General features: G+C 48.5%; 1 pseudogene; it reads left to right on the forward strand.

Moving 5' to 3' along the window:
* The first annotated feature begins 4,381 nt into the window (after positions 1-4,381).
* On the forward strand, positions 4,382-18,672 carry LOC137363921 (interferon-inducible GTPase 5-like; annotated as a pseudogene).
* The last annotated feature ends 581 nt before the right edge of the window (positions 18,673-19,253 follow it).

Below are 19,253 nucleotides of genomic sequence, written 5' to 3' on the forward strand. Positions count from 1 at the left end.
CTGTGACACCCGGTCCCAGAGGGGGGAAAGGACAGTGTATCTAACACACTGTGACACCCGGTCCCAGAGGGGGAAAGGACAGTGTATCTAACACACTGTGACACCCGGTCCCAGAGGAGGAAAGGACAGTGTATCTAACACACTGTGACACCCAGTCCCAGAGGGGGGAAAGGACAGTGTATCTAACACACTGTGACACCCGGTCCCAGAGGGGGAAAGGACAGTGTATCTAACACACTGTGACACCTGGTCCCAGAGGGGGAAAGGAAAGTGTATCTAACACACTGTGACACCCGGTCCCAGAGGGGGGAAAGGACAGTGTATCTAACACACTGTGACACCCGGTCCCAGAGGGGGAAAGGACAGTGTATCTAACACACTGTGACACCCGGTCCCAGAGGAGGAAAGGACAGTGTATCTAACACACTGTGACACCCAGTCCCAGAGGGGGGAAAGGACAGTGTATCTAACACACTGTGACACCCGGTCCCAGAGGGGGAAAGGACAGTGTATCTAACACACTGTGACACCTGGTCCCAGAGGGGGAAAGGACAGTGTATCTAACACACTGTGACACCCAGTCCCAGAGGGGGGAAAGGACAGTGTATCTAACACACTGTGACACCCGGTCCCAGAGGGGGAAAGGACAGTGTATCTAACACACTGTGACACCTGGTCCCAGAGGGGGAAAGGAAAGTGTATCTAACGCACTGTGACACCCAGTCCCAGAGGGGGAAAGGACAGTGTATCTAACACACTGTGACACCCAGTCCCAGAGGGGGGAAAGGACAGTGTATCTAACACACTGTGACACCCGGTCCCAGAGGGGGAAAGGACAGTGTATCTAACACACTGTGACACCTGGTCCCAGAGGGGGAAAGGAAAGTGTATCTAACGCACTGTGACACCCAGTCCCAGAGGGGGAAAGGACAGTGTATCTAACACACTGTGACACCCAGTCCCAGAGGGGGGAAAGGACAGTGTATCTAACACACTGTGACACCCGGTCCCAGAGGGGGAAAGGACAGTGTATCTAACACACTGTGACACCTGGTCCCAGAGGGGGAAAGGAAAGTGTATCTAACGCACTGTGACACCCAGTCCCAGAGGGGGAAAGGACAGTGTATCTAACACACTGTGACACCCGGTCCCAGAGGGGGAAAGGACAGTGTATCTAACACACTGTGACACCTGGTCCCAGAGGGGGAAAGGAAAGTGTATCTAACACACTGTGACACCCGGTCCCAGAGGGGGGAAAGGACAGTGTATCTAACACACTGTGACACCCGGTCCCAGAGGGGGAAAGGACAGTGTATCTAACACACTGTGACACCCGGTCCCAGAGGAGGAAAGGACAGTGTATCTAACACACTGTGACACCCAGTCCCAGAGGGGGGAAAGGACAGTGTATCTAACACACTGTGACACCCGGTCCCAGAGGGGGAAAGGACAGTGTATCTAACACACTGTGACACCTGGTCCCAGAGGGGGAAAGGACAGTGTATCTAACACACTGTGACACCCAGTCCCAGAGGGGGGAAAGGACAGTGTATCTAACACACTGTGACACCCGGTCCCAGAGGGGGAAAGGACAGTGTATCTAACACACTGTGACACCTGGTCCCAGAGGGGGAAAGGAAAGTGTATCTAACGCACTGTGACACCCAGTCCCAGAGGGGGAAAGGACAGTGTATCTAACACACTGTGACACCCAGTCCCAGAGGGGGGAAAGGACAGTGTATCTAACACACTGTGACACCCGGTCCCAGAGGGGGAAAGGACAGTGTATCTAACACACTGTGACACCTGGTCCCAGAGGGGGAAAGGAAAGTGTATCTAACGCACTGTGACACCCAGTCCCAGAGGGGGAAAGGACAGTGTATCTAACACACTGTGACACCTGGTCCCAGAGGGGGAAAGGAAAGTGTATCTAACGCACTGTGACACCCAGTCCCAGAGGGGGAAAGGACAGTGTATCTAACACACTGTGACACCCAGTCCCAGAGGGGGAAAGGACAGTGTATCTAACACACTGTGACACCCGGTCCCAGAGGGGGAAAGGAAAGTGTATCTAACACACTGTGACACCCAGTCCCAGAGGGGGAAAGGAAAGTGTATCTAACACACTGACACCCAGGTTCAGATGAAGATTGGGAACTTACACTCATTCTGCTCTATCATGTTAGAGTCTAATACATTCTGATAATGGATGTTAAATACTTTGTAGTTGAAGATAATAGGGTGACCTGGTATTTTGTTTTTTTATTCGTTCAGATGTCGGTCTCGCTGGCTAGGTCAGCATTTATTGCCCAGCCTTAATTGTCCTTGAGAAGGTGGTGGTGAGCTGCCTTCTTGAACCGCTGCAGTCCGTATGGGGAAGGTACACCCACAGTACTGTTCGGAAGGGAGTTCCAGGATTTTGACCTAGTGACAGTGAAGGAACGGCCGATATAGTTCCAAGTCAAGATGGTGTTTGGCTTGGAGGGGAACTTGTAGCTGGTGGTGTTCCCATGCATCTGCTGCTCTTGTCCTTCTAAGTGGTAGAGATCGTAGGTTTGGAAGGTGCTGTTGAAGGAGATTTGGTGTGTTGCTGCATTGCATCTTGTAGATGGTACACAGTGCTGCTACTGTGTGTGGGTGATGGAGGGAGTGAATGTTTGTGGACAGGGTGCCAATCCTGTATGGCTTTGTCCTGGATGGTGTCGAGCGTCTTGAGTGTTGTTGGAGCTGCACCCATCCAGGCAAGTGGAGGGTATTCCATCACACTCCTGACTTGTGTCTTGTAGACGGTGGACAGGTTTTGGGGAGACAGGAGGTGCGTTACTCGCTGCAGGCTTCCTAGCCTATGACCTGCTCTTGTAGCCACCGTATTTGTACAGCTACTCCAGTTCAGTTTCTGGTCAATGGTAACCCCTAGGATGTTGATAGTGGGGGATTCAGCAATCTTGTGTTGGAGATGGTCATTGCCTGGCAATTTTGTGCCACTTATCAGCCCAAGCCTGGATATTGTCCAGGTCTTGCTGCATTTCTACACGGACTGCTTCAGTATCTGAGGAGTCACGAATGGTGCTGAACATTGTGCAATCATCAGCGAACATCCCCACTTCTGACCTTATGATTGAAGGAAGGCCATTAATAAAGAGGCTGAAAATAGTTGGGTCTAGGACACTACCCTGAGGAACTCCTGCAGTGATGTCCTGAAGCTGAGATGATTGACCTCCAACAACTACAACCATCTTCCTTTGCGCTAGGTATGACTCCAACCAAGAGAGATTTTCCCCCTGATTCCCAATGACTTTCAGTTTTTGCTGGGGGTCCTTGATGCCATACTCGGTCAAAAGCTGCCTTGATGTCAAGGGCAGTCACTCTCACCTCACCTATTGAATTCAGCTCCTTTTTCCATGTTTGCACCAAGGCTGTAATGAGGTCAGGAGCTGAGTGGCCCTGGCGGAACCCAAACTGAGCGTCACTGAGCAGGTTATTGCTGAGCAAGTGCTGCTTGATGGCACTGTTGATGACCCCTTCCATCACTTTACTGATGATTGAGAGTAGACCGATGGGGTGGTAACTGGCCGGGTTGGACGTGTCTTGCATTTTATGTACAGGACACACCTGGGCAATTTTACACATTGCAGTGTCGATGCCAGTGTTGTAACTGTACTGGAACAGCTTGGCAGGGGATGCGGCAATTTCTGGAGCACAGGTCTTCAGTACTATTGCCGGAATATTGTCAGGGCCCATAGCCTTTGCAGTATCCAGTGCCTTCAGTCGTTTCTTGATATCACGTGGAGTGAATCGAATTGGCTGAAGTCTGGCATCTGTGATGCTGGGGACCTCAGCAGGAGGCCGAGATGAATCATCCACTTGGCAGTTCTGGCTGATGATTATTGCAAATGCTTCAGCCTTATCTATTTTACTGATGTGCTGGGCTCCCCCATCGTTGAGGATGGGGATATTTGTGGAGCCACCTCCTCCAGTTAGTTGTTTAATTGTCCACCACCATTCACAACTGGATGTGGAACATAGATCTGATCCGTTGGTTATGGGATCGCTTAGCTCTGTCCATCGCATGCTGCTTACGCTGTTTGGCACGCAAGTAGCCCTAGGTTGTAGCTTCACCAGGCTGACACCTCATTTTGAAGTATGCCTGGTGCTCCTCCTGGCATGCCCTCCTGCACTCTTCATTGAACCAGGGTTGGTACCTCAGCTGGATGGTAATGGTAGAGTGGGGGATATGCCGGTCCATGTGGTTATAGATTGCGACTGAGTACAATTTTACTGCTGCTGATGACCCACAGCGCCTCATGCACGCCCAGCTTTGCATTGCTAGATCTGCGTGAAATCTGCCCCATTTAGCACAGTGGTAATGCCACACAACACAATGGAGGGTATCCTCAATGTGAAGACGGGACATAGTCTCCATAAGGACTGTGTGGTTGTAACTTCTATCTGTCATGCAAAGATTGGTGAAGACGAGATCAAGTATACTTTTCCCTCTTGTTGCTTCACTGACCACCTGCTGTTCCCGACAATGTCGGACTCAGGAACTGCAGCAGGAGGGTACAGGAAACATGGAAAAAGACAAGAGGGACAGACATGTCTGAGACTAAAAATGAGAAACACTGAGAAGAGTGAGTCAAGGGGGGGGGTGGGGGGGGGGGCGGAATTTGAAGAAAATCCCTTTCTGTCTTTTGCACATGTTTAATAAATAAAATGTGAAAGGGTGCAGCTCTTCTCTAAATAACACTGAGGAATGTTACATAACCAGGTTAATAACACAGAAAGATATCAGGAAGCAACGCACAGAGAGTGTATCTGATCAACTGATACTCTGCCTGAGAGGGGGAAAGGACAGTGTTTATAACACACTGTGAAACCCGGGCCCACAGGAAGAAAGGACAGTGTATCTAACACACTGTAACACCCGGACCCACCGGAAGAAAGGACAGTGTATCTAATGCACTGAGACACCCAGTCTCAGAGGGGGGAAAGGACAGTGTATCTAACGCACTGTGACACCCGGTCCCACAGGGGGAAAGGACAGTGTATCTAACACACTGTGATACCCAGTCCCAGAGGAAGAAAGGACAGTGTATCTAACACACTGTGACACCCAGTCCCGGAGGGGGAAAGGACAGTGTATCTAATGCACTGTGACACCCGGTCCCAGAGGAAGAAAGGACAGTGTATCGAACACACTGTGACACCCGGTCCCAGAGGAAGAAAGGACAGTGTATCTAACACACTGTGACACCCAGTCCCGGAGGGGGAAAGGACAGTGTATCTAATGCACTGTGACACCCGGTCCCAGAGGAAGAAAGGACAGTGTATCGAACACACTGTGACACCCGGTCCCAGAGGAAGAAAGGACAGTGTATCTAACACACTGTGACACCCGGTCCCAGAGGAAGAAAGGACAGTGTATCTAACACACTGTGACACCCGGTCCCAGAGGGGGAAAGGACAGTGTATCTAACACACTGTGACACCCGGTCCCAGAGGGGGAAAGGACAGTGTATCTAACGCACTGTGACACCCGGTCCCAGAGGGGGAAAGGACAGTGTTTATAACACACTGTGACACCCGGTCCCAGAGGGGGAAAGGACAGTGTATCTAACGCACTGTGACACCCAGTCCCAAAGGGGGGAAAGGACAGTGTATCTAACACACTGTGACACCCGGTCCCAGAGGGGGAAAGGACAGTGCATCTAACACACTGTGACACCCGGTCCCAGAGGGGGAAAGGACAGTGTATCTAACGCACTGTGACACCCGGTCCCAGAGGGGGAAAGGACAGTGTTTATAACGCAGTGTGAAACCCGGTCCCACAGGAAGAAAGGACAGTGTATCAACACACTGTGACACCCGGTCCCAGAGGGGTAAAGGACAGTGTATCTAACAGACTGACACCCGGTCCCAGAGGGGGAAAGGACAGTGTATCTAACGCACGGTGACACCCGGTCCCAGAGGGGGAAAGGACAGTGTATCTAATGCACTGTGATACCCGGTCCCAGAGGGGGAAAGGCCAGTGTATCTAAGGCACTGTGACACCCGGTTCCAGAGGGGGAAAAGACAGTGTATCTAACACACTGTGACACCCAGTCCCAGAGGGGGAAGGGGTAGTGTATCTAACGCACTGTGACACCCAGTCCCAGAGGGGGAAAGGACAGTGTATCTAACACACTGTGACACCCGGTCCCAGAGGGGTAAAGGACAGTGTATCTAACAGACTGACACCCGGTCCCAGAGGGGGAAAGGACAGTGTATCTAACGCACGGTGACACCCGGTCCCAGAGGGGGAAAGGACAGTGTATCTAATGCACTGTGATACCCGGTCCCAGAGGGGGAAAGGACAGTGTATCTAACACACTGAGACACCCGGTCCCAGAGGGGGAAAGGCCAGTGTATCTAAGGCACTGTGACACCCGGTTCCAGAGGGGGAAAAGACAGTGTATCTAACACACTGTGACACCCAGTCCCAGAGGGGGAAGGGGTAGTGTATCTAACGCACTGTGACACCCAGTCCCAGAGGGGGAAGGGAATTCATGCTGCTCCTTCATGTCAGAGTCTAATAAGTTCTGTTATTGGATGTTAAATACTGAGCTGTTGAAGATAATCGAGTGAACAGGTTTTTTTTTTATTCGTTCAGATGTGGGCGTCTTTGGCCATTTCAGCATTTATTGCCCATCCCTAATTGCCCTTGAGAAGCTGGTGATGAGCTTCCTTCTTGAACCACTGCAGTCAGAGTGGGGTAGGTCCACCCACAGTGCTGTTAGGAAGGGAGTTCCAGGATTTTGACCCAGTGACAGGGAAGGAACAGCCGATATAGTTCCAAGTCAGGATGGTGTGTGACTTGGAGGGAACTTTTAGGTGGTGGTGTTCCCATGCCCTTGGCCTTCTAGGTGGTAGAGGTTGTGGGTTTGGAAGTTGCTGTCTAAGGAGCCTTGGTGCGTTGCTGCAGTGCATCTTGTAGATGGTACACACTGCTGTCACTGTGTGTCAGTGGTGGAGGGAGTGAATGTTCGTGGATGGGGTGCCAATCAAGCGGGCTGCTTTGTCCTGGATGGTGTCGAGCTTCTTGAGTGTTGTTGGAGCTGCACCCATCCAGGCAAGTGGAGAGTATTCCATCACACTCCTGACTTGTGCCTTGTAGATGGTGGACAGGCTTTGGGGAGTCAGGAGGTGAGTTACTCGCTGCAGAATTCCCAGTCTCTGACCTGCTCTTGTAGCTACAGTATTTATATGGCTGGTCCAGTAAAGTTTCTGGTCAATGGTAACCCCCAAGATGTTGACAGTTGGGGATTCGGCGATCATAATGCCGTTGAATATCAAGGGGAGATGGTTAGATTCTCTCTTGTTTGAGCTGGTTTTGGACACGGACTGCTTCAGTATCTGAGGAGTCGTGAATGGTGCTGAACATTGTGCAATCATGAGTTAACATCCCCGCTTCTGACCTCATGATAGAGGGGAGGTCATTGATGAAGCAGCTGAAGATGGTTGGGTCTCGGACACTACAGAATAATACAGTGCAGAAGAGGCCCTTCAGTCCATCGAGTCTGCACTGATGCATTAAAGACACCTGACCTGTCTACCTCATCCCATTTGGCAGCACTTGGCCCATAGCCTTGAATGTTATGATGTGCCAAGTGCTCACCCAGATACTTTTTAAAGGATGTGAGGCAACCCGCCTCTACCACCCTCCCAGGCAGGGCATTCCAGACCATCACCACCCTCTGGGTAAAAATGTTCTTCCTCAAATCCCCCCTAAACCTCCTGCCCCTCACCTTAAACATGTGTCCCCTAGTAACTGACCCTTCAACTAAGGGGAACAGCTGCTCCCTCTCCACCCTGTCCATGCCCCTCATAATCTTGTACACCTCGATCAAGTCACCCCTCAGTCTTCTCTGCTCCAGCGAAAACAACCCAAGCCTATCCAACCTCTCTTCATAGCTTAAATGTTCCATCCCAGGCAACATCCTGGTGAATCGCCTCTGCACCCCCTCCAATGCAATCACATCCTTCCTATAATGTGGCGATCAGAATTGCACACAGTACTCCAGCTGTGGCCTTACCAAAGTTCTGTACAACTCCAACATGACCTCCCTGCTTTTGTAATCTATGCCTCGACTGATAAAGGCAAGTGTCCCATATGCCTTTTTCACCACCCTATTAACCTGCTCTTCTGCCTTCAGAGATCTATGGACAAACACGCCAAGGTCCCTTTGTTCCTGAGAACTTCCTCGTGTCAGGTCATTCATTGAATACTCCCCTGTCACATTACTCCTTCCAAAGTGTATCACCTCACACTTTTCAGCGTTAAATTCCATCTGCCACTTTTCTGCCCATTTGACCATCCCATCTATATCTTACTGTAACCCAAGACACTCAACCTCACTGTTAACCACTCGGCCAATCTTTGTGTCATCCGCGAACTTACTGACCCTACCCCCCACATAGTCATCTATGTTGTTTATATAAATGACAAACAATAGGGACCCAGCACAGATCCCTGTGGTACGCCACTGGACACTGGCTTCCAGTCACTAAAACAGCCGTCTCTCATCACTCTGTCTCCTGCAGCTAAGCCAATTTTGAATCCAGCTTATCAAGTTACCCTGTATCCCATGTGCATTTGCTTTCTTGATAACACTCAAGCTCGACACCATCCAGGACAAAGCAGCCCGCTTGGTTGGCACCCCATCTACAAACACTCACTTCCTCCACCACCAACGCACAGTGGCAGCAGTATGTACCATCTACAAGATGCACTGCAGCAATGCACCAAGGCTCCTTAGACAGCACCTTCCAAACCCACGACCTCTACCAACTAGAAGGACAAGGGCAGCAAATACATGGGAACAGCACCACCTGCAAGTTCCCCTCCAAGTCACACACCATCCTGACTTGGAACTATATCATCCGTTCCTTCACTGTCGCTGGGTCAAAATCCTGGAACTCCCTTCCTAACAGCACTGTGGGTGTACCTACCCCAAATGGACTGCAGCGGTTCAAGAAGGCAGCTCACCACCACCTTCTCAAGGGCAATTAGGGATGGGCAATAAATGCTGGCCTGGCCAGTGACGCCAACATCCCATGAATGAATAAAAAACAAGTCTCCCATGTGGGACCTTGTCAAAGGCTTTGCTGAAATCCATGTAAACTACATCAACTGCATTACCCTCATCTACACGCCTGGTCACATGCTCAAAAAAATTCAATCAAATTTGTTAGGCATGACCTCCCTCTGACAAAGCCATGCTGACTAGTCCTCATCAAATTTTGCCTCTCCAAGTGGAGATAGATTCTCTCCTTCAGAATTTTCTCCAATAGTTTCCCTACCACTGACATGAGACTCACTGGTCTATAGTTCCCTGGCTTATCTCTACAATCTTTCTTAAATAGTGGGACTACATTAGCTGTTCTCCAGTCCTCTGGCACCTCCCCCATGGCCAGAGAGGAATCAAAAATTAGGGTCAGAGCTCCTGCAATCTCTACCCTCGCCTCCCACAGCATCCTGGGACACAAATCGTCCAGACCTGGAGATCTGTCCACTTTTAAACCTGCCAAAACCTCCAATACCTTGTCACTCCCTATGACAATTTGCTCAAGAACCTGAAAGTCTGAGTTCCATATCTACTTCCTCATTCTCTTGGGTGAAGACAGATGTGAAGTATTCATTCAACACCCTACCAATGTCCTCTGGCTCCACCCACAGATTTCCCCCTTGGTCCCAAATGGGTCCTACTCTTTCCCTGGTTATCCTCTTCCCATTGATATACTTATAGAATATCTTGGGATTTTCCCTACTTTTAGCAGCCAGAGCTTTCTCATGTCCCCTCTTTGCTCTCCTAATTGCTTTCTTAAGCTCCATCCTACACTTTCTGTACTCCACTAATGCTAGCGTTGATTTGCTCTCCTTGTATTTGCTAAAAGCCTCTCTTTTCCTACTCATCGTACCCTGAATGTTTCTGATCATTCATGGTTCTCTGGGCTTGTTATAGAACATAGAACATTACAGCGCAGTACAGGTCCTTCGGCCCTCGATGTTGCGCCGACCTGTGAAACCATCTGACCTACACTATTCCATTTTCATCCATATGTCTATCCAATGACCACTTAAATGCCCTTAAAGTTGGCGAGTCTACTACTGTTGCAGGCAGGGCGTTCCACGCCCCTACTACTCTCTGAGTAAAGAAACTACCTCTGACATCTGTCCTATATCTATCACCCCTCAACTTAAAGTTATGTCCCCTCGTGTTTGCCATCACCATCCGAGGAAAAAGACTCTCACTATCCACCCTATCTAACCCTCTGATTATCTTATATGTCTCTATTAAGTCACCTCTCCTCCTCCTTCTCTCTAACGAAAACAACCTTAAGTCCCTCAGCCTTTCCTCGTAAGACCTTCTCTCCATACCAGGCAACATCCTAGTAAATCTCCTCTGCACCCTTTCCAAAGCTTCCACATCCTTCCTATAATACGGTGACCAGAACTGCACGCAATACTCCAGGTGCGACCTCACCAGAGTTTTGTACAGCTGCAGCATGACCTCGTGACTCCGAAACTCAATCCCCCTACTAATACAAGCTAACACACCATATGCCTTCTTAACAGCCCTATTAACCTGGGTGGCAACCTTCAGGGATTTATGTACCTGGACACCAAGATCTCTCTGCTCATCTACACTACCAAGAATCTTCCCATTAGCCCAGTACTCTGCATTCCTGTTACTCCTTCCAAAGTGAATCACCTCACACTTTTCCGCATTAAACTCCATTTGCCATCTCTCAGCCCAGCTCTGCAGCCTATCTATGTCGCTCTGTAACCCACAACATCCTTCGGCACTATCCACAACTCCACTGACCTTCGTGTCATCCGCAAATTTACTAACCCACCCTTCTACACCCTCATCCAGGTCATTTATAAAAATGACAAACAGCAGTGGCCCCAAAACAGAACCTTGCGGTACACCACTAGTAACTAAACTCCAGGATGAACATTTGCCATCAACCACCACCCTCTGTCTTCTTTCAGCTAGCCAATTTCTGATCCAAAGCACTAAATCACCTTCAATCCCATACTTCCGTATTTTCTGCAATAGCCTACCGTGGGGAACCTTATCAAACGCCTTACTGAAATCCATATACACCACATCCACTGCTTTACCCTCATCCACCTGTTTGGTCACCTTCTCGAAAAACTCAATAAGGTTTATGAGGCACGACCTACCCTTCACAAAACCGTGCTGACTATCGCTAATGAACTTATTCTTTTCAAGATGATTATAAATCCTGTCTCTTATAACCTTTTCCAACATTTTACCCACAACCGAAGTAAGGCTCACAGGTCTATAATTACCAGGGCTGTCTCTACTCCCCTTCTTGAACAAGGGGACAACATTTGCTATCCTCCAGTCTTCCGGCACTATTCCTGTCGACAATGACGACATAAAGATCAAGGACAAAGGCTCTGCAATCTCCTCCCTGGCTTCCCAGAGAATCCTAGGATAAATCCCATCTGGCCCAGGGGACTTATCTATTTTCACACTTTCCAAAATTGATAACACCTCCTCCTTGTGAACCTCAATCCCATCTAGCCTAGTAGTCTGTATCTCAGTATTCTCCTTGACAACATTTTCTTTCTCTACTGTAAATACTGACGAAAAATATTAATTTAACACTTCCCCTATCTCCTCTGATTCCACACACAACTTCCCACTACTATCCTTGATTGGCCCTAATCTAACTCTAGTCATTCTTTTATTCCTGATATACCTATAGAAAGCCTTAGGGTTTTCCTTGATCCTATCCGCCAATGACTTCTCGTGTCCTCTCCTCGCTCTTCTTAGCTCTCCCTTTAGATCCTTCCTGGCTAGCTTGTAACTCTCAAGCGCCCTAACTGAGCCTTCACGTCTCATCCTAACATAAGCCTTCTTCTTCCTCTTGACAAGCGCTTCAACTTCTTTAGTAAACCACGGCTCCCTCGCTCGATAACTTCCTCCCTGCCTGACAGGTACATACTTATCAAGGACACGCAGTAGCTGCTACTTGAATAAGCTCCACATTTCGATTGTGCCCATCCCCTGCAGTTTCCTTCCCCATCCTACGCATCCTAAATCTTGCCTAATCGCATCATAATTTCCTTTCCCCCAGCTATAATTCTTGCCCTGCGGTATATACCTGTCCCTGCTCCTACCTATTACCCTAGAGGGAACATTTGGGCCTGTACCCTCCCCATTTCCTTTTTGAATGCCCCACTGCTCTTCTGTAGATTTCCCAACAGTGCCTGGACTGGAGGGCATGTCTTATGAAGAAAAGTTGAGGGAGCTGGGGCTTTTCTCATTGGAGCGAAGAAGGATGAGAGGTGACTTGATAGAGGGGTACAAGATGATGAGAGGCATAGATAGAGTGGATAGCCAGAGACTTTTTCCCAGGGCGGAAAGGGTATCACCAGGGGGCATAATTTTAAGGTGATTGGAGGAAGGTTTAGGGGAGATGTCAGAGGTAGGTTCTTTACACAGAGAGCGGTAGGTGCGTGGAATGCACTGCCAGCGGTGGTAGAAGCAGATACATTAGGGACATTTAAGCGACTCTTGGATAGGTACATGGATGATAGTAGAATGAAGGGTATGTAGGTAGTTTGATCTTAGAGTAGGTTAAAGGGTCGGCACAACATCGTGGGCCGAAGGGCCTGTACTGTGCTGTTCTATGTTCTAAGTAACTCTTTCCAGTCTACCTTGGCCAGATCCTGCCTTATTTTACTAAAATTCGCTCTCCCCCAATCCAAAACCTTTTTTTGCAACTTATCTATTTCTTTCTCCAAGCTTAAATTGTACCATGTTGTGGTTGCTATCACCAAAATGCTCCCCCACCAACACAACCACCTGTCCGACTTCATTCCCCAGAATTAGATCCAGCACTGCACCCTCCCTTGTTGGATCCTCTACATATTGAGCTAAAAAGTTCTCCTGTATACATTTTAAGAACTCCACTCCATCTAAGCCCTTAACACGATGACTATCTCAATTAATGTTGGGAAAGTTGAAATCACCTAATATAATTACCCTATTATTTTTACACACCTCTGCGAATTGCGCACATATTTGCTCCTCAATTTCCTGCTGACTATCTGGGGGTCTATAATAAACACCTAGCAATGTGGCTGTCCTTTTTTGATTCCTAAACTCTACCCATAAAGCTTCATTTGATGCCCCCTCCAAGATATCATCTCTCCTTACTGCAGTAATTGACTCCTCAACTAATATTGCAATGCCCCCTCCTTTTTTACCCCCTCCTCTGTCTCGCCTGAAGATTCTATAACCCGGGATATTGAGCTGCCAATTCTGCCCTCCCTCAACCATGTCTCTGTGATGGTTACTATATCACATTTCCACGCGTCAATCCTTGCCCTTAACTCATCTATTTTACCTGTATTACTCCTGGCATTAAAGTAGAGGCCATCCATCCTGGTCTTACTCCCTTGAAACTTACTTCCACTGTATTCCCTCTGACTTGTTTGCTTTCCTATGTTTAGCTGTGTCCCTATTCTGCTAGGAGTCTGCATCCCCTCCCCCTGCCAAATTAGTTTAAACCCCTCCCAACAGCACTAGCAAACTATCAGCAAGGATGTTAGTCCCCCTCTGGTTCAGATATAGACTGTCCCGCTTGTACAGGTCCCACCTTCCTCAGAAACGGTCCCAGTGGTCCAGGAATCTAAAACCCTCCCTCCTGCATCAACTCTTAAGCCACGTGTTCATCTGTGCTATTCTCCTATTTCTATACTCGCTAGCACGTGGCACTGGGAGTAATCCAGAGATTACAACCCGAGAGGTCCTGCTTTTTAGTCTGCTGCCGAGCTCCCTGAATTCTTGATGCAAGACCTCATCCCTCTTTCTACCTATGTCATTGGTACCAACATGTACCATGACCTCTGCCTTATCACCCTCCCCCTTCAGGATGCCCTGCAGCCGTTCAGTGACATCCCGGATCCTGGCACCAGGGAGGCAACACACCATCCTGGAGTCACGTTGACGGCCACAGTAGCGCCTATCTGTTCCCCTGACTATAGAATCCCCTGTTACTATAGCTCTTCCTCTCTTTCCCCCTTCCTGTGCTGCTTGTGGTGCCAGAGCTTGGCTCTGTCTGCACTCCCTGGAGGAACCAGCCTCATCAGCCTCCAAAATGGAATACCGATTTGCAAACGGGACCCCAGGGGACTCCTGAACTACCTGCCTGATTCTCTTGGACTGCCTGGTGGTCACCCATTCCCTTCCTTCCTCAAGTCCCTTCAGCTGCGGTGTGACCACCTCTCTATACGTGCTATCCACAATGCTCTCAGACTCGCGATGCTCAACAGTGTTTCCAGCCGCCGTTCCAGCTCTGAAACCCGAGCTTCCAGGAGCTGCAGCTGACACACTTCCTGCACACATGCTGGTCCCGGGGACTGGAAATGTTCCTGGATTCCCATACGCAGCAACAGGAGCAAACCACGGCTTTAAGCTCTCCTGCCATGACTAAACCCTTTAAATTTAAAACTTTAGAAGACACCTCATTTTGAAGGATGCCTGATCCTGGCATGCCCTCCCGACCTCTTTATTGAACCAGGGTTGGTCCCCCGGCTCGATGGTAATGATAGAGTGGGAATATGCTGGGCCATGAGGTTACAGATTGTGGTCGAGTACAATTCTGCTGCTGCTGATGGCCCACAGAGCCTCATGGATGCCCAGTTTTGCACAGTGGTAGTGCCACCCAACACAGTGGCGGCACAGTGGCGCAGTGGTTAGCACCGCAGCCTCACAGCTCCAGCGACCCGGGTTCAGTTCTGGGTACTGCCTGTGTGAAGTTTGCAAGTTCTCCCTGTGTCTGCGTGGGTTTTCTCCGGGTGCTCCAGTTTCCTCCCACAAGCCAAAAGACTTGCAGGTTGGTAGGTTAATTGGCCATTATAAATTGTCACTAGTATAGGTAGGTGGTAGGGAAATATCGGGACAGGTAGGGATGTGGTTGGAATATGGGATTAGTGTAGGATTAGTATAAATGGGTGGTTGATGGTCGGCACAGACTCGGTGGGCTGAAGGGCCTGTTTCAGTGCTGTATCTCTAAAAACTAAACGATGGAGAGTATCCTCAATGTGAAGATGGGACACAGTCTCCACAAGGACAGTGTGGTGGTCACTCCTACCAATACTGTCATGGACAGATGCATCTGTGGCAGGCAGATTTGTGAAGACGAGGTCAAGTATATTTTTCCCTCTTGGTTACCCACACCGCCTGCTGCAGACACAGACTAGCAGCTATGTCCTTTAGGACTCGGCCAGCTCGGTCAGTAGTGGTGCTACCGAGCCACTCTTGGTGATGGAGATTGAAGTCCCCCAGCCTGAGTACATTCTGCCCCTTGCCACCCTCCGTGCTTCCTCCAAGTGCTGTTCAACATGGAGGAGTACTGAGTCATCAGCTGAGGGAGGGCAGTAGGTGGTAATCAGTAGGAGATTTCCTTGCCCATGTTTGACCTGGTGCCATGAGACTTCATGGGGTCCGGAGTTAATGTTGAGGACTCCCAGGGCAACTCCCTCCCTGCTGTATACCACTGTGCCACCACCTCTGCTGGGTCTGTCCTGCTGGTGGAACAGGACATACCCAGGGATGGTGATGGCAGTGTCTGGGACATTATCTGTAAGGTATGATTCTGTGAGTATGACTATGTCAGGCTATTGCTTGTCTAGTCTGTGGGACAGACCTCCCAACATTGGCACAAGGGCCCAGATGTTAGTAAGGTGGACTTTGCAGGGGCGACAGGACTGTATTTGGTTTTGTAGTTTCCAGGTGTTGATTAGTTCATTGTACTCAGATGTATATATAAAGAACCGGCCAGCACTGGTTGGGTGTTGTTAGGAATGGAGAAGTAAGCTCTGTGGAAAACAATAAACAGTCTCCATCAAAGCATCCTAGTCTCAGTGTCTTCCTCACAAACAGGCTTGGAAGTTTCTCATAAGGTCATAAGAACTAGGAGCAGGAGTAGGCAATTCAGCCCCTCGGGCCTGCTCAGCTATTCAATATGATCATGGCTGATCTCATCTCGGCCTCATCTCCACTTTCCTGCCCGTTCTCCATAACCCTTCAACCCTATTATTAATTAAAAATCTGTTTATCTCCTCCTTAAATTTACTCATTGTCCCGGCATCCACCGCACTCTGGGGTAGTGAATTCCACAGACTCACGACGCTTTGAGAGAAGTAATTTCTCCTCATCTCTGTTTTAAATCTGCTACCCCTTATCCTAAAACTATAACCTCTCGTTCTAGATTGCCCCACAAGAGGAAACATCCTCTCTACATCTACTTTGTCAATCCCCTTAATCATCTTACATACCTCAATTAGATCTCCTCTCATTCTTCTAAACTCTAGAGAGTAAAGGCCTAAACTGCTCAATGTCTCTTCATAAGACAAACACCTCACCTCTGGAACCAATCTAGTGAACCTCCTCTGAACTGCCTCCAATGCAACTACATCCCTCCTCAAGTAAGGGGTCCAAAACTGGACGCAATACTCCAGGTGCAGTCTCACAAAATCTTGTACAGTTGCAGCAACACTTACCTACTTTTATATTCTATTCACTTAGCAATAAATGCGAAAATTCCACTTGCCTTCCTTCTTGCCTGCTTTACCTGCATACTAGCTTTCTGCGATTCATGCACAAGGATACCAAGATCCCTCTGCACCGAAGCATTCTGAAGTTTCTCTCCATTTAGATAATAATTTGCCTTTCTACTCTTCCGACCAAAGTGGATAACCTCACCCTTATCCACATTAAAATCCATCTGACAAATTTTAGCCCATTCACCTAACCTATCCACATCCATTTGTAAATTTCTTATTTCTTTATTGCAACTTACTATGCTGCCTATTTTAGTGTCATCTGCAAATTTGGCTACAGTACCTTCTATCCCTGCATCTAAGTCATTTATATAGATTGTAAATAGTTGGGGCCCAAGGGCCGAACCCTGTGGCACCCCACTAGTTACATCTCGTCAACTAGAAAAAGACCCATTTATCCCGACTCTGTTTTCTGTTGGTTAGCCAATCCTCTATCCAAGCTAATAAATTGCCCCTAACCCCATGTGATCTTACCTTGTATATAAACCTTTTGCGCCACACCTTATCAAATGCCTTCTGGAAGTCCAGATATACTACATTTACAGGATCCCCATTATCCACATTGCTTGTTACAGCTTCGAAGAACTCTAGCAAATTAGTCAAACAGGATTTACCCTTCATAAAACCATGCTGACTCTGATGGATTGTGTTTTGACTTTCTAAATGTCCTGTTATTACTTCCTTAATAATGGATTCGAACCATTTCCCGGTGACATCAGGCCAGCTGTGGCTGGTGATTTGTCCCTGCGAGATTTACATCTTGCTGCTGATTCTAGCAATGTAAATATACATTTAAAAATTCCAAGGTGACAGTTTTTACCATTCCGGTTTGTGTCTCTACTTACAGATCTACAATGGCCGGTGTCACTGAAGAAAGTAAATTGAAGGATCTTTACGATAGAGGTGGGCTGGACGCTGTCACTCAGGAAATACAGTCGGATTTAAAGAAATCTAAAAGCACAACGCTTCACATTGCAGTGACAGGGGAATCGGGTACTGGTAAATCAACGTTCATCAATGCTTTACGGGGTCTTGGCGATGATGATGAAGGAGCAGCTCCAACAGGGGAAACTGAAACAACAATGGAACCAAAAATGTACCAATAGCCAAACAAAGACAAGGTCACTGTTTGGGACCTCCCTGGGATTGGAACCCCAAATTTTCAAGCCAGTCAGTATTTGGAGCGTGTAAAGTTTGATCAATACAATTTCTTCATTATCCTCAGTGCTACTCGCTTTAAAGAGAATGATTTGCATCTGGCTCAGGAAATTCAGCAGAGGAAGAAGAAATTTTATTTTGTCCGAAGCAAAATAGATCACGACCTGGCTTCGTCCAAACGACGTGAGAAGTCCCAGTACAATGAGTACAAAACTCTGGAGAAACTCCGGAATGCCTGCGTTGAGAGTTTGAGGAAGGAGGGGTTGGAATCTCCACAAGTCTTCCTGATTTCAGGTTGGAACCTGGATAAATTTGACTTTGAGAAACTGCAGGAGGTCCTGGAAGGGGATCTTCCTGCTCTGGAGAGACGTGCTTTTTTGTTAGCTCTCCCCAGTATCACCGCGTCCATTGTAGAGAAGAGGAAAGCAGTCTCGTTGGCTGAAATTTGGAAGGTTGCCCTCCTATCAGCTGATGCTGCCGCTGTGCCAATCCCAGGATTCTCCATTGCTTGTAACGTTCCCATGTTGGTCAGGAAGCTCTCATCCTACCGCAGATACTTCGGTCTGGATGATGATTCCCTCAAGAGACTGGCGAAGAGAGTGGAGAAGACAACGAAGGAGCTCAGATCAGTAATAAAGTCTGAGTTTGGGATGGAGGTGTCAGTGAGAAGCATTGAGAAAATGCTAACAAATTCGTCAGGCATGAAGTTTATGATGAGCAACTTTCTGAAATTCCTGCCGTTTGCTGGGCAGGCGGCAGCTGCTGGAATCTCCTGTAAAACCATCTCCATTGTGCTGAGGACGGCTGTGAAGGAGATGGCAGGGGATGGCAAGAGGGTGCTGGAGAAGGCCCTCCGAGTGGACTAGAGGAAAAGGGGCTGTTCCACTTCCCACATCCTCATTGTCCAGAACACAGGATTACTCACTCTCATACACACAAGCACACACTCAAAACGCACACACTCAAAACGCACACACTCAAAACGCACACACTCAAAACGCACACACTCAGATACACAAACATACATTCTCAAGGTCCCTCTCACAAAGACACTCACGCAGACCCTCTCAAGCACACTGATGCACATAATCATATGCACACACACACTCTCGCTCACAAGCACAACTTCAACAGCACTTTCCAAACTCGCGACCTCTACCACCTAGAAGGACAAGGGCAGCAGACACAATTGGAACACCACCACCTGCAAGTTCCCCTCCAAGCCACACACCATCCTGACTTAGATCTGTATCGTCGTTCCTTCTTTGTCGCTGAGTCAAAATCCTGGAACCCCCTCCCTAACAGCACTGTTACAGCATCTACACCACATAGACTGAAGTGATTCAAGAAGGCCACTCACCATCAACTTCTCAAGGGCAATACGGATGGTCAATAAATGCTGGCCTAGCCAGCAACGCCCACATCCCATGAAAGAATAAAAAAGACT

The sequence above is a fragment of the Heterodontus francisci genome, unplaced genomic scaffold (assembly GCF_036365525.1).
Source record: "Heterodontus francisci isolate sHetFra1 unplaced genomic scaffold, sHetFra1.hap1 HAP1_SCAFFOLD_645, whole genome shotgun sequence".
NCBI classification, from domain to species: Eukaryota; Metazoa; Chordata; class Chondrichthyes; order Heterodontiformes; family Heterodontidae; genus Heterodontus; species Heterodontus francisci.